This window comes from Crocodylus siamensis, chromosome 2 (genome assembly GCF_052110815.1).
Source record: "Crocodylus siamensis isolate JL-2025a chromosome 2, ASM5211081v1, whole genome shotgun sequence".
In the NCBI taxonomy this organism is placed as follows: domain Eukaryota; kingdom Metazoa; phylum Chordata; order Crocodylia; family Crocodylidae; genus Crocodylus; species Crocodylus siamensis.
In genome coordinates, this window is record NC_143396.1 from 9,662,735 (window position 1) to 9,678,236 (window position 15,502).

The 15,502-nt window shown below is 49.1% G+C and overlaps 2 non-coding genes across 2 annotated transcripts; both read left to right on the top strand.

Moving 5' to 3' along the window:
* Positions 1-297: 297 nt before the first annotated feature.
* TRNAC-GCA (transfer RNA cysteine (anticodon GCA)) lies at positions 298-369 on the top strand. Its single transcript has one exon. It is a non-coding gene; the product is annotated as a tRNA-Cys (tRNA).
* An 11-nt stretch (positions 370-380) lies between these two features.
* On the top strand, positions 381-453 carry TRNAR-CCG (transfer RNA arginine (anticodon CCG)). Its single transcript has one exon. It is a non-coding gene; the product is annotated as a tRNA-Arg (tRNA).
* The last annotated feature ends 15,049 nt before the right edge of the window (positions 454-15,502 follow it).

Consider the following 15,502-nt stretch of genomic DNA (forward strand, 5'->3'; position numbering starts at 1 on the left):
CTGGGTTCAGCATGCCGAGTCCCCCCTTGCCCTTCCACTTCTCCCTCTTACCCACTTTGCCAGAGCTTGTGCCTCAGGCCTTGCTTCCTGTCACATTGCCTGCTTTGCTCCTCAACAGAGATACCTTGGATGTGAGGCCACCTCTCCTTGCCTCTCTCACTTCTGCCTCAGTCCACGCAGCCCTGTGCACATGAGTGACTTAGGAAGTCTGGATGCCCTAGCTCTGACACCCCACAGCACTTCCATTCAATTCTCTTCTTCCACGCAGGCTGCAAAAGCAAATTTATATCCATGAAAGGGGGCATAGCTCAGTGATAGAGCATTTGACTGCAAATCAAGAAGTCCCTGCTTCAAATTCAGGTGCCCCTTTGCATATTGTGGGCCCAGTGGCCTAATGGATAAGGCATCAGCCTCCGGAGCTGGGGATTGTGGGTTCAAATCCCATCTGGGTCAACTTTCATGTTATGGTCATAAACTCCTGGAAGTAGGTTTCAGGAAAAACTTGTTTGTGGTGGTACAAGCACCTACTTTGGTGATCTTAAAAAGGAGACTGGACACACACCTTGTTGCTGTGATTTGATCCCAGTAGTCTTTCCTGCCCAGAGCAGTGGTGCTGGACAAGTGAGTTTTCTTCCAACCCTAAACTTCTGTGAACAGCCCTTGTGCCATGGCTTGTTAGGAAACTCTTCAAGGCAGGGACAACTTCATTGGCCCTATACCCTGCATTTCTCAAAGAGATTCTCCTTTACCGGAGGATGCATGCTTACTTGGGTGCTGCTGAGAAGTTCTGAATGGCCTGACAGTAGCCACAAATGATGGCCATACATTTGCTGCAATAACTTTGACAAAGCAAGGGAAAAAGAAGTTGCACAGAGCTCGGAAAGATACAACCTGAGGATGTGGGAGCACGTGAGGGTGAGGCATGGCATAGATTCCTCCTACCTCAGCAGAGAAAGAAAGACTCAGCTGAGAGAGAGAACTCTTGCTCTGGTCTGCGGGCTATGAGCAACCATCAGTCATGGAGGGGAGGTGGTACAAAGAGTGCTTGGGGCCCCATTCCCAGAGATGCTTCCAAGGCCCAGTCAGCTGTAGCAAAGACCAACATTTGGATTCAGAGGTGGAAGGAACCTAGTAGGATGCTGGTCTCTAAAACCAGTAAGAGTGGAGCTAAGGATCAAGTCAAGCCATATCTAACTCTTCTTGGCATGTACATGGAGTGCCCTCATGAGTTAATGCTTCTGAACCCTGCAACTGAAGGGCAGGGGTGTCATAGGACCTTAGAGGACATTGGGTCTAACCCCACTGGTGCAGCAGTGTGTCAGTAGTGAGGCAACGCACACATCTTCCAGCTTAGTCCATGGAGGGGTTCAAACTCGCAGTTATACGAGGCGCTTATCTATGGACAAGCATGTCATCGGGTCTGAAAGCAAGGAGAAGGGAAAGTTACCAGGCTCTGCTGCCCTTGCACACATGGAGCCTGCCATCACCCTCAGCATACTTGTCCGTCCTCTGCTTATCCCTTTCCATGGATCGCCAACAGAGCAAAATGCTGACCCTTGTAAAGAGAGTGGAATCTGCTTCTAAATTAGCATCATGCAAAGTGACTTACTTCTGTTTCCAGTAAAGAATCTCTGGTGTTCAAAAGATACAGCTTGTCTTTATCCAGATGGCAAGATAGGGCTGCACTCGTGGTGTGTACAGGCGACCTTAGAGACAACCTGGTTCAGAAGGCAGCAGCTTTTGTAAGCGATTGCCTACAAAAAACGGATTTTTAGTGAAGCTGGTGACTTCAGATTGACCCTATGCCTCTCTCTGGGTCTCTAGCCCTCACTGCATTAACCAGACACAGCTTGTGCTATCTACTGTCCTCATTCGGTGTCTTGAGTTGGTGGAATGAGCAGTTGCCGACAATGTAGAAGCATTCATAACGGCATGTAATTTTGATGCAGGAAGAAGCCTTGTTACCATGGGAAGCTCGATTCATAGAGATACACTAAAGCCTACAACTAGGATCTGGATCCTGTTCTGGGTCTACTCCAGGGCCTGGAGTATTCTCATAGTTTCCTAAAAGCTTAAGGCCAGGAGATATGGTTCTGCTCTTTACAGAGGCCTCCCTATAACACAGGCCAATTGTTCTGAATTGTCTCTCCCTTCCCAACATGTGTTAAAAAAAAAAGCAGGAACACTTTGTCAGGTACAGGCCCTTCCAGTACAAGCTTTCATGGCAGAGCACATTTGCAAATTGGGTGTGATGATTAATGAGGAATATAAAGAGCTCTCCTCTTTCCTTTCTGCTTTCTCTCCAGAGGATGAAGATGATTAATTGGTGAGGAGATAGAGGGCCTCCTTGGAGTTGATTAATAGGCACGCTTCCTCAGTTGGCGTTCGGACACCACCTAAAGCACGTTCGCTGGCACCTGAGTGCCGGGAGCTCCCAATGACTGCTGAGGAGGGTCTTGGCCCCCATCTCGGCAGTGGCTCCATAGCCATTTCTGCGGTGTGAAGTAATCTGCTTTCAAAGGGGGAATGCTAGGAGGTTGACAGCGAACGCCTAGCCTTCGCTGTCTGGTCTGATGAAAGAAGTTGCTTTTACACTGTAGCTCTTGTTAGGAGGCAGGCCTGCCCATATCGGCTTCTGACAAATGAGGTTTCTGGGACCAGATGGCTCCAGGAACTGGTAGGGGGCAATGGAGCCTCTTGTCTCTGGCTTGAACCCAACCTTGGGGCCTGATTCAAGCCTCAGTTGCAACAGGATAAGAGAAGCAGCTCCATGGAAAGTAGGATGTTTTTTGGACCAACTTCCAGCTGACAGAGACATTCGACAAACTTTGAGGTGCAAAATGTTCCTCAAGTGAGGGAAAGGAGCAGCAAAGGAGAAAAAACCCTTTCAGAAGCCATCTTTTTCAAAGATAAAATCTAACCTCTTTCGCAACAATAACTTGCCCAATAAAGCTTATCACTTCACCTCACAAATCCTGATGCTTGCAAATTCCCTGGATCACTGCGGCTGCAGCAATACTACAACGCCTTTGAAGGTGATAGAGAGCAAAGGTACTGCCAGCCACCTGATGGTACATCCCCTGCCTTATTTGCAAAGATCCTGATTTTCTCTGATAAAAACAAACCCCAATTTTCAGGTTAAAAAAAGTAACCCCAAATCCCCTTTTTTTCTTGATTAAAATGAAATGCCACTTATACACACACATACACACACACACACATTTTATATATATGTAGTACATATATATATATAGTGGTGTTTCATTTTGACCATGCAAAAAAAGTGGAGTTGGGGTTACTTTTTTTAACCTGAAAACTGGAGATTTTTTTTTAATTAGGGAAAACTAGGATCCCTGCTTATTATCAAGGTGCATAATAGTTAAGAAGTTTGAGAACTGTTACATAGACAGCGCAAGTCTGCACATGCACTGTGATTAAAAGGTCTTGTCCTGCAGGTTCGAGAATAAGTGAACTTTCTTCCTTTAATGAGGTACATACATTGAACATGCGCAGTAGAGGCCTAGTGACAGGAATTTTGGCCCCAAAAAGGTGGCAAATGTCTCCTAAGATAAAACGGACAACGATTGACCTAGAATATAGAAATTGATAAGTTTGTTTCAACGGGATGGTTGATGGACACATCAGCTGGCATGAGTTCTGCAGATACGACTGGACTATGTGGTGTGATTTGGGGCATAAAAGGGCCTGAGCTCAGTTCTGGTGTGTAAGTGAGTGCCTTGGTGTGTTTGTGTGAAGGCATGTAAGTGTGTGAGTCTGAAGGTGTGAAGGAGAGCCTGTGAGCTGATGAATTGGTGAGCAGGTAAAGGCGTGAGTCTGGAAGTACAAGTGTCTGGTGTAAGTGAAGTTGGATCTGTGATTGGACCTCTGGTGAGAGGTGATCAGGAGTGAGTGTGCCAATCTGGGTGGAGCAAGGCTCCCCAGCAACCACCCGGGATCCAGCAACAGACTAATACCAGTACCAGTTGGCCAGCACCCTCTGGGCATGTCTACACGTGCTTTTAAGTGCGCCTAAACTTAATGTGCATTAGCCTAATGGACATTAAGGCGATTTCAGTACTTGTCTATACACACATGTGCTGATGTGCATTAACGCCGGGGTGTGGACTGACTTGGGACTAAAGTTAGTCACAAGTCAATGGACGTACACTGCATTAATCTGCCTCTGCTCCTTCGGCGCCATGCCGTGGGCCGCCGCCACCGCTTTTCTCATCGGTGGAGCCGGTAGCTGCCCCTCCCTGGGGTATCCGCCCCTCTCACCGGCGGAGCCGTTAATTGCTCTGCCCTGGGGCTATCCACCGCTTCCGTGGGCGCAGCTGCCGCTTTTAACTTCCCCGGCTGGTGTCCTTCCATGGCATCACCGGCTGGGCGCACCTGTACCCACAGGCAGCTGATGCGCTGCGCGGGTCCTCTCTGCGGCGTCGCGTGCTCCTCCTCGGGTTCTGCAGGTAAGCCCAGTTGACTAGGTGTCTCCCCAGGCCACACTGAAACAAGTCTGTTCATTTTGTACTCGTTCCTTGAGCGGTGGGGTAGCGCCGGGCTGTAGGTGAACACCTTGGTGAAAGCCACGAGCCACCGCTGAGTGTCCTTTCCTGGGATGCATTTTGGGAGGAGTAACACCCTGGACTGCATAATTAAGAATTCAGCTGCAACAGTAGGTGGAATATGTACCATGTCTCTGTCCAATTCCCCTTGAACCCTTCATAAATTCACTGTGTTAAATTGGTACCAGCTAGTGCCCTCAGAGAAGTCAGGGATGAACTAAATATATAGGAATCCTGGCCACCTACAACTATTCAATCTCATAGACACCATGCTTTATTTTGCAAGGAAGGGTATATTAATCATAGAGTCATAGAAAATGAGGGCTGGAAGGGAGCTCAGGAGGTCGCATCTAGTCCAATCCCCTGCTCCAAGCAGGACCAGCCCCAACTATATCATCCCAGCCAGGGCTTTGTCAAACCAGGCTTTAAAAGCCTCCAAGGATGGGGAGAATCCACCACCTCTCTAGGTAATCCATTCCAGTGCTTCACCACCCTCCTTGCAGAAAGTTTTCCTTCATATCCAACCTCAACTTCCCTTGCTGCAACTGGAGCTCATTGCTCCTTGTCCTGCCACCTGCCCCCACTGAGACCAGCTTTATCATGAGGATGTTTATGCTCATTTCATACCACACCCCGCCTGGCTGAAATTTATTTGTGTGGGTAGCAGAGCACTGGGAATGATATCGCTATAGCTATCTGTCTACACACACAGACATATCTATCTATCTATCTATAGGTGGAAGAATGGCTGGCCTGGCAGATTATCATTCATATAATATCTTATGTCCAAAAGGTCTCGGAGATCCTTAACTAAAGGCATTGAGAGAGGGAACACCAGATTCTATTCTGCCCATTAGATTTAGGCGCCTAAATGCAATTCCATTCCACTGTGTTCAAGTCCTGAAAAACCCACCTAGTTTTGTCATGTGTTGTCATCTGCCTTTGATGATTCAATCACAAAAAACCAGGGTGGAGCAGAATCTAGCCCTGTGTCTGTGAACCTGAGCTTTCCCTCATCATTGGCCAAACTTCAGTCCCAGCTGACTGCCAAATAAAAACAAATTAGATTAAAAAATTGTCAAATTTGTGTGATTTTTTTGCCCCCAAAGTAAAAATAAAATATTTGTTCCTGGCCTCTGTAATATATTGCAAAGAGTGTAGTGCTTCATACTTCTGCACATGCTCAGTAGCATAACTGGTTTTAGTTTTAATTCCTTTCTGATCAAACCGAGCATGAAATCACCATGCTAAGGCCACATCTTGGGTATTCAAATTTTCATTGTGCAGCTCTACAAGTTGCACAGTTTGCTAAAGAATCATAGACTCATAGACAATGAAGGTGTGATAGGACCTCAGGAGGTCACATCCAGTCCAACCCCCTGCTCCAAGCAGGACCAGCCCCAACTACATCATTTCAGCCAAGGCTTTGTCTACCCGGGTCTTAAACCCCTCCAAGGATGGAGACCCCACCACCTCTCTGGGGAGCCCGTTCCAGTGCTTTACTGCTCTCCTCATGAGAAAGTTTTTCCTAATATCCACCCTCAACTTCCCTTGCTGCAGCTTGAGATTCAAACATCTCCAAGCATGGGAAACCTCCTCACCATGAGGTAGAGGAAGGCATGTTTCTCTTCCTCCTATGTCATTTCATAAGATGAAAGGCCTGACCCAGAAGGAAAGCAGCAAGATTTCTGGCAGAACTAAGGCAATGAGGTGCTAGTAGGAGCACCAAAGCAAAAGACTCCTGATCTGATGAAAGGATGAAGGAATGAGGGTTGCTTAGTTTGGAGAAAAGAAACTTAATGGAGGAACAGAATAGCAGGTTTCCAATATTGGACACTGCTGTGAAGAAGAAATTGGAGAAACATTGCTGTCCCGAGCTGCAGAGGGCAGGGCACAAGGAGATGGACTTGAAATGCAAAAAATCAGGTTTAGGGTGTGTGCAAGGAAAAAAATATACTTGTTATAAGAGCAGTCAGACAATGAAGTGAAGTTGTGGAATCTCTTTTCTTGGAGGTTTCCAAGCCAAGGCTAGATGGGCATCTGTCTGGGATGGCCTGAGAGCAAAGCGTCCTACATCCGTGCAGAGGGCTGAGACCACGGAGGTCTCTTCCAGTCATGCGATGCTGTTACTACAATAAGTCTCAGTTCTTCATCATTACCGTTTGCCAGCTAATAAACACAAGCAATTTCCCATATTGAAAGAAATACATCAGTTTAGCATTTACCACATGCAGCTTTGCACCAAGGTGATGCATTGATCTTTGCTAAAGTGGTGACTAAGGGGGTACACATGACACTGGGACCTCTCCAGACTCCATAGTTACAGGAGTTGAAATAATGCCAATGCCTTCTGAAGGTCCAGAGCCCCACTGCAGAGTCCATACTGAAATGCACGGTTCATTAGCCATGTGCACTGCAATTATTTTGTCATTTTCTTGTCAAGATCTGCAGGAAATGGAAAAACTTTGAAAATCACGCAATTTGGGAGTGGGGGTGGGGTGGGGGGGTGGTTCCGCCTACATGTCATCTGATTTTTCCTTTAGCTTGCTTCTCTGTTTCTTTTATTATCAACTGACCAAAACCTGGAGTCCTTAGTCAATTGTTTCTCAGGCAAAAGTCCCACTGATTTGCATAAACAAAACTTCCAGATGTGGCTTCTCTCAAAATGCTGGAACCCAGTGGATGTTCAGACTCTGCAACATGTTTGCAAAGCTATTGCAAAATTCATGAATGTCTCTTTCCTTCTATTTTAAGCAGAAGGACTTTGACTTTTTAACTACTATATTCAGGGGGTTGGGGTACAAAAAGTTGGCCCTTCGGGGGTTCAGGTCCAATATACAAAGCAAAGACAAACAAATTACCAACAAACCAAGAGCACCATGTCATTACATTCATAACCTCACACCGTGACGGACACCTTCGCCATATTGCATGTCCTGCCTAACATGCTGTTGTGCAGTTGGGACACCAGCCACATGCTCATGCAGACCAAAGTCCTCTATAAACAAACGATTCCTACCCTGCTCTGTCCAATCATAAATGTGACAACACTTTCAACTGCCCACACAAAACAAAAAGCAAAAAGCCTGGTGAGGGCCAAGGACGCGGCACGTGCTGGGAGTCTTAGTCCGACACCGAGCCTGCCCGGTCACCCAGACCGGTCATGACATCAGAGCACGTATTGAAGATGGCTGTCCTCCACGTGGCACAGGGCTCCCTCAAGGGCCCAGCACGCCTCAAAGATGGGCACTGCCCACCAGAGCACAGCGAGAGGCGTGCCCACACCAGGAAGCCGAAAAGCCACAGGGCATTGTCTAAGCTTGTCCCGGCATGCCGGTTGCGGCGCCTCTTGAGGACGGCCACCTTGGCCTGACCCAGTAGAAAGTTGGCCAGGCAGACGGCACCCCACTCGGCCACCCGGACGCTGGGCAGGGACAACTGAAGAAGATGTGAAAGAAGTTCTCTTCAATGCCCCGGGGCCAAAAGGGCAGGCCGTGGAGGTGGCTAGGTCAAAGTGGGACACAAACGTGCCAGTGGCTAGGACGCCGTGCAGCAACCGCCACTGCAGGTCTCCAGTCTTCTTGGTGGTTGGTGGCTTCTACAATATGTACCAAACTGGGTGGGCCGGTGGGGAATCTGGAGGGCCTGGGCACCATCACCATGGTATATCGGGGTGGCCCGCCAGCACCTGGGCATGGCAGATGTGAACCACCCAGGCATAATGGCTTCTATGTGGCAGGGAAGCAAAGGGGCAACCTGTGTTACTTTCGGGAGGCATGGGGAGTGTCAGCAGGGTGCCAGGGCCACGAGCCAGCTTGCTAGCCATGGCCAGGGTGACTGGTAGTGCGGGAAAAGCCTCGCTCTGGGCAGCCGCAGTGCGGGGGACCTGGTGTGTTTGGAGATGGTGATCATGGGTGGCTGTTGCCTCGGGTCGGAGGGCAGCCTGGATGTCAGGCAGAAAACCACGCTGTGGATGGAGCGCATGCCTAGCTGGGTGGTCAGGGCCTTGGGTAAGGACCAGGCTGACCGAGCAGGGTCAAGGAGATGGCTCAGGAGGAGGACATGCACCTGGATGAGGGCGGCTGTGAGGCTGGCGGAGCATGAGGTGCCTCAGGGCTGGGTTGTGCACCAGGGGCCCCCTCAGCAGCTGGGGAAACTGCAGGTGCCAGGTCCAGGGCTGGAGGTAGAAGGTGGCCTGCTAGGCTTGTACCATGGCATGGTAGAAGGCCAGAAGCACCGCTCCGTTCAGGAGCATGAGGTCCAGCAGCAAGAGCTCCTGGTCAAAGCCAAGGGCCCCCACCCTCTGCAAAATCCTGGCACACCAGTTGTTGCCAGGGTAGGTGCTCCTTGCTCTGAAGGGCTTGCAGGCAGAAGGCAGCCACTTTGCTTGGCAGGTTGACCAGGCTCTGGCCCTGCTTTGCAACAGGTAGGTAAAGGATAGCCCGTGGAAGCCAGAGGCACTGGAGTCTCTTGAGTAGGTCCAGAGGCGGGTTGACTATGGCACACTGGGTCACCGCCACCAGGTTGTTGGTGATGAGGCTGGGTAGGTACCAGTGCCACCATTGCAGGCAGACCTCCACTCCCTCCTCAAGGCCGTCCCAGTTGCGTGCCATGAAGGTTGACAGCCCCAGGACCTTCAGACCCTCGCAATGCCAGGTGAGGCCCCTTGGCAAACTGGGGGGTGGGGGGAGGTGTTGACCTAATGCTGGTCCACATGCCGAGCAGCAGGGTATCACTCTTGGCCCAACTGATATGGGCTGAGGAGGTGGACTCATAGGCTTGCTTGCAGTCCGTCAGGGCCCGCACGTCTTCCTGGGTGTTGAAGAAGATGGTCATTTTCGTCCGCATACACCAACAGCTGGAGCAGAGGGCCAGTGGACAGGCCCATGGCCGATGGCAAGGCCACAACACTCAGGTGGCACCACAGCACGTGCAGCAGTGGCTCAATGACCAGGGCGTAGAGCATGCCTGACAGGGTTCGTCCCTGATGGATGCACAGGGAATGGGGCGCAGAGCATGCCATTCACCTTGAGCAGGTTGGAGGTGTCTTGGTACAAGGCCTGGAGGGCCCTTACTGAAGAGGGGCCCAAAGCCAAAGGCCTCCACGGTCTGGAAGAGGTAGGCATGGCTCACCCGGTAGAAGGCCTTCTCCTGGTCCAGAGAGATGAGGCCAATGTCCAGGCCGAAAAGTTTGCTGGTTGTGAATGGGTTGTGCAGCTGGAACAGGTTGTCTTGGATGGTCCTGCCCAGCACGCAATAGCTCTGCTCAGGCTCAGTGATGAAGGCTATGATGGTGCAGAGGTGGGTCACCAGTGCCTTGGCTACAGTTTTGTAGTCTGTGCACAGCAGGTAGACCAGCCTTAATGCAGCCAAGGTCTCCCTAAGAACAAAAGAAAGAAAGAAAGACAGACTTGTTTTTCAAACTGATGGAAAACCTGGAAAAACTACCTTTTTCACCTGAACTGAGACATAACTTGACCCCTCCTGGAGTAACATTTGAGCATCTGTGTCATGTTAAGCATCTGAATAGTTCTGTAGCTAGCAAGGATTTGGGGAATTGCTGTAACACAAGCAGGTTCACAGGCCCAAAGACCAAGAAAAGTTTCCCCCAGAGTCATAGGAAAAAAACCAAGGCTAAACAATCTCCAGGAAGTCACTTAGTGCAACCCCTGCTCAAGGAACCATCATAAACAAATGTCTAAGTTAGCACGAGTAGGTTTCAAACCCAAAGTGTAGAGAGATCATTCTGGATGGGATGATGTTGTTGGGACTGGTCCTGCTTTGAGCAGGGGCTGGATTAGATATGACCTCCTGAGGTCCCTTCCCACCCTCTGTCTATTTTCTCTCCTTCTATAAATGATAGGTGTGTAATTCAGAGCCCCAAGACTGTAAGGCAGGCAAGCACAGCAAAGTACTGGATGAGGACGAGCAAACAGAAGCTGGGGAATGCATGGTATTGTTTTGGACTGAAAAGTGGAATTTCAGGTGGCGTCGTGCAGAAAGACGTGGACTCCATGGTGATGAGTATTAACTGCAATAAAGCTATGGTAACTGGGTGATGCAAATGGAAATGATACTGCAGTAGGTACTGAACCGATCAAAGAGGAGAGCCCCAAGGAGTCCGCACGCATCCTTGAGACGTGGTGTGATTTCAGTTAGACCACCTGGCCTTAATGACAGGAGAAGCTTTTCCCTTCTGTCAGCTCTGCGGTGTTAGCACAGCGGTCGGAAAGTGGATTAGGTTATTCTCTGGCTTGTCATCTGTAGGTTGGTTTCCTCTGGAGCCCCATCTGTCTAATTGCATTGTTATCAGTCAATCAACGCCTCATTATTCCAGCTGCACCTGTACAGGTGCCTCAAGGGTACTTGGGTCCTGATGCCGTGATGGCATCCCTGCTGCCACAGAGATAAGCAAAGGCATCATTTGAGGAGAGCAAGGTGATAGGGACAGTTGTCCTCTTTATTCATAGTGATGAAGCTGGAGACAGAAAGAAAACAGCTTGTCATGTCTAGTCCTGTATATTTACTGGTCCTATAAACCCTATACAGGACTAGACATGATAAGCTGTTTTATTTCTGCCTCCAGCATCAATGCACAGAAGTGGGGAGAGAAAAGGAAAGAGGGCCGTTACACCATTGTTCTCTGGAGCTGACTTTCACTTGCCATCGTGCTGGTGGAGGCACAAGCACGGTTCACATCCTCGTTTCCTCTTCCAAGATGCGGCCAACTTGAATCAGTGTTGGGCTGTTCAAGGTATTGATTGGAGTTGCCTTTCTGATTACAAAATGTTATTCAACAGAGGGGGAAAAGGGAGAAAGGGGGGAAAAAAGAAAGACTATGAGAAAGCTATCAATGGTAGCCCAAATCACACATTTCAGGTAGCTGACGTGGGTGGAGATGGTGGTGGTTCCCTTCAGGATGCTATCTCTGGGCTGGTGAGGTCAGGTCCTTCCTCAGGATCGTGATAATGAAGGCCCAAGTGACATCATTGTTGTTTGGAAGGTGCCATGAATTAGGCCTCATTTCTGAAACAGCGTTTTTGGTCCAGTGGCTCCTGATTCTGGGGTATGATAGCACGGGGGTTAAGAGGTCTTTTTAGACCACTTCAGCTCTTCCTCCAGCTGTGTGGGCACCCCGTCTTTCAGTCTGGGGGGTCAATGGTTTTCTGAATGCAATGCGAGTCACATCACCCTCTTCTGTGGATGTAGGCTATACAAGATGGTCTGTCTTTCCCATGCTAGCCTTTATATCTGATGCTTCAGGTTTGGATTATTTCCAACTTCTAGGGATTCCTATCATTTGACATCAGGGGCTGAGCTGGATTTTCGCAACCTGAGACAACTTGCAGCAAAAGCCAACGGGCGATGGTATTCCAGGCCCAGGCCCTGAGTCTTTTGCTGCCTCGGGGAATGGGACGATCCTGCCTCAGGCAGGGGGTTGAACTCAATGACCTTTGGAGGTCCCTTGCAACCCTACTTCTCTACGACTCTATGACTCAAGACCCCATCTGCAAAATGGAGATTACAGTAGTACCTTATCTTGTAGGCCTGATGTCAGGGTCATCCTGCTGCAGACTGTATTGTGGTAATAGGGGCTCCATCACCTTTGGACAGTGGTTCTCAGAGTTTTTAGATTCAAGGCATTGACTGATAATCTTGACCTCTGGATAGACTCGGGGCACCCCTTGGAAAATGCCAACTCTTAGTTTTTTTGACAACAGAAAAAAAATAGAGCAATTCTTCTGCTGCAAAGAACTCAGAAAGACCAGAGCAGGGCACAATGTTTTTAACATGATGGGTTCCTCTTTGAAATCCCTGGGTTTATCATGCGTACCATATTCTCACATTTAACAGCATGGCACCTTGGTCGAGAATCACTGCCTTCTAGGTCATCTAGGTCATGTATCTGGTGAGATATTACACTTAGGATGTGTTTTATTTAGATCGTAGTAAGCATTACTACAAGTTAGAAAGTTTTCTGAGCAGTCATGTGGTAATGCTTACTACGAGCTGAATCAAACATGTCCCAAATGCTGCAACTCTTGAAGATGCCGGCACACGGTGACATGTTGCGGCTGCTGGGAGCTGTTGTTTGCTCCCAGTCCCCAGACACCACTTAGGGCAGTACTGTTTGTTGCTCCAACCACCCCCAGGGTGGTATGGGAGCTATTTAAGTCTCCATTGCAGAGCTGGGAATCATAGGCTCATAGACAATGAAGGCTGGAAGGGATCTGAGGAGGTCACATCTAGTGCAACCCCCTGCTCCAAGCAGGCCCAGCCCCAGCTACATCATCCCAGCCAAGGCTTTGTCCAGCTGGGTCTTAAAAAAGGATGGAGACTGCACCACCTCTCAGGAGAGCCTGTTCCAGCACTTCACCACTCTCCTCATGAGAAAGTTTTTCCTAATATCCAACCTCAACTTCCCTTGCTGCAGCTTGAGCCCATTGCTCCTTGTTCTGTCACCTGCCCCCACTGAGACCAGCCCAGCTCCATCCTCTTTGCAGCCGGCCTGCAGGAGTGGGAGGCTGCTATTTAATCCCCCTCGGTCTTCTCTTTTCCAGACTAAATCAGCCCAGTTCCCTCAGCTTCTCATACGTCATGTGCCTCATCCCCCGAAACCATTTTCATTGCCCTCCACTGGACTGTCTCCAACGTGTCAACAAGTCCCATCAACTGCACCAGAGTCTCCTGATCATTTTACCTCCATGGAGTGGCCAGATGTTAGCTCAACACTTGTTGGGTGACACGGTCTGGAAATGCGCCTTGCCAGGAAAGTCCTGACCTTGCTAGCATGTGCTTTACTTCTTGAATGCTCAGATGCTTGCATTTTAAGTGCAGTTAATACTTCCTAAGTGTAACATGTGACAAGCCCCTCTTCATCCCTTGTCACTAAAACTAAGGACTTTGACTGGGACCACCATTTTTTTAGGGGTTGAGCTAATTCCTGCTGGGTGCCACTGATGGTAGGATCTGGAAACCACCTAGAGAGATGCTTAAAAAGAAGTGGAGATTGATATATGTGGAGGAACTATGGGGATGGACCTATGAGCAATTTGTCCCAGTTTAAAAAGGGGAAGGGGTTTTACCACACACCAGCTACTCTGTCTGTCTGCATGCTTTTACCCTCTGGCAACTTACCCCTCTTTCCTGGTGGGTCAAGCCCTAGTTGTTCAGCTTCCCTTTACCAGGGGGTAGAAGCACATCCATGGGCACTCGACATGGAGCCTCTAAGGTGCAGCAGAGCCTCCTCCCTTTCGATCCCATGGTAAACCACTTGCATTGCCATACCCTAAAGGAGCTAAATAATTTGACGGCCGAGATTTCCAAAGCTGCCATTCAAATGAATGGGAACTGTGTCCAGCTCCATAGTGGCTCAGCTGGCATGCATTAATGCCAACCAGCCTGGAGAGCAGGACTGCCACATCTCGGCCAAACCAGAACCAGCCACAAGCTTGATCTGCTGCAGCTGTCTTCCAACCCATATTTCCTCTAGCTGTCCATCTTGGCATTGGTTAGACTAGGCCTGAGGTTTCAATGCCAAGGTGCAACACTTCAGTGGTAGAGGCATGTTCGGTGAAATGCAGTGCCCACGGGGTGAATAACGCACAGCCCAATGCCTGACCCACTGACACTGGCAGTCACGCAGAAGAGCTGCAACAGGCCTTCTTACAGCAATAACTGGTAATCCTGGATGAGTAATTCACCTTTTTGTGCATTACCTGGTAAAGAGACTAGATTTCAACAGGAGAGAATATTCTCAGTTCTGGTCTCACTTATGCACATGATTTGTGGGGAGAGGCTGGTGGAAATGGGCTGATTGAGTCTGCAGAAGGGAAGACGGAGTGGGATTGAATAGCAGCCTTCACCTCCCTGCAGGGGGGCTGCAAAGAGGACGGTGCTGGACTGGTCTCAGCGGGGGCAGATGGTAGATCAAGGAGCAATGGGCTTGAGCTGCAGCAAGGGAAATTGAGGCTGGATATTAGGAAAAATTTTCTCACTAGGAGGGTGGTGAAGCACTGGAAGAAGTTACCTAGAGAGGTGGTGGAGACACCTCTGCCCACAGGGTAAAAAAGGTGGGGTTTTATTACCTTTCAGCTGCTCTGTCATAAATGCCTCTGTTCCTGGTCCTATCCCATGGTATGTGGAAGCTAAGAGAGATCGTTCACCGTGTTGGTCTGAAGCTAGGCAGAAGGCAGGGTAGATGTGCACTTCATAGACTAATTTAGTAAGATATGCACTTCATAGACTAATTCTCTCTCTTTATAGAGAGAGAGCAAGATTTTGTAAACTTGCATGCGCTTCATGAGAGGCAGAAATGAAATCATATTAGCTGCTGGGTTTTTGGTTGGAGCCGTGTTGGTCTAAGGACACGGGCAGGCCATGTTCTTTGGGTAGACATCTCTTTTTCAGACCAGCTGAGTAGCTGGAAAAAAATTGCAAAGAACTTTTTTCCAACTACTCAGGTGGGCTAATAAAAGATATCACGACTACCCAAAGAGCATTGCCTGAACATATTAGCTGACTCCTCACTGAAAGAGGAGTTACCATGAACTAGCTTTCAACTACTGTGGGGTAAGTGTATGGCCTCAAGCCATTATAACAGAGCAGCACACGTGCTAAAGCCCTGTCTCCTTTTACACAAGGGTAAATTGTGCATATATCCGTACCTGAGAGAGTAGCCACCAAACAGGTCCTCGACACGGCTAGTTCCAGCGCATCAGCCAGCGTCCTCTTCACTGGACCGTAGGCCTCCAGACCTCATCTCTCCTTTACCTGTTGCAGCTCCTATTTAGTGCCCTGCCTTGGAAGCAACACTGCTTTCATACGTGATTGTTCAGGAAAGTCCTTCTCACTCATGCCGGACAAAGGTGTCATGATCCAAGGAGCGACACCAGGACTGCAACCAAAGCAAATCTCAATCCTGGGAGCTCCCGAACAAG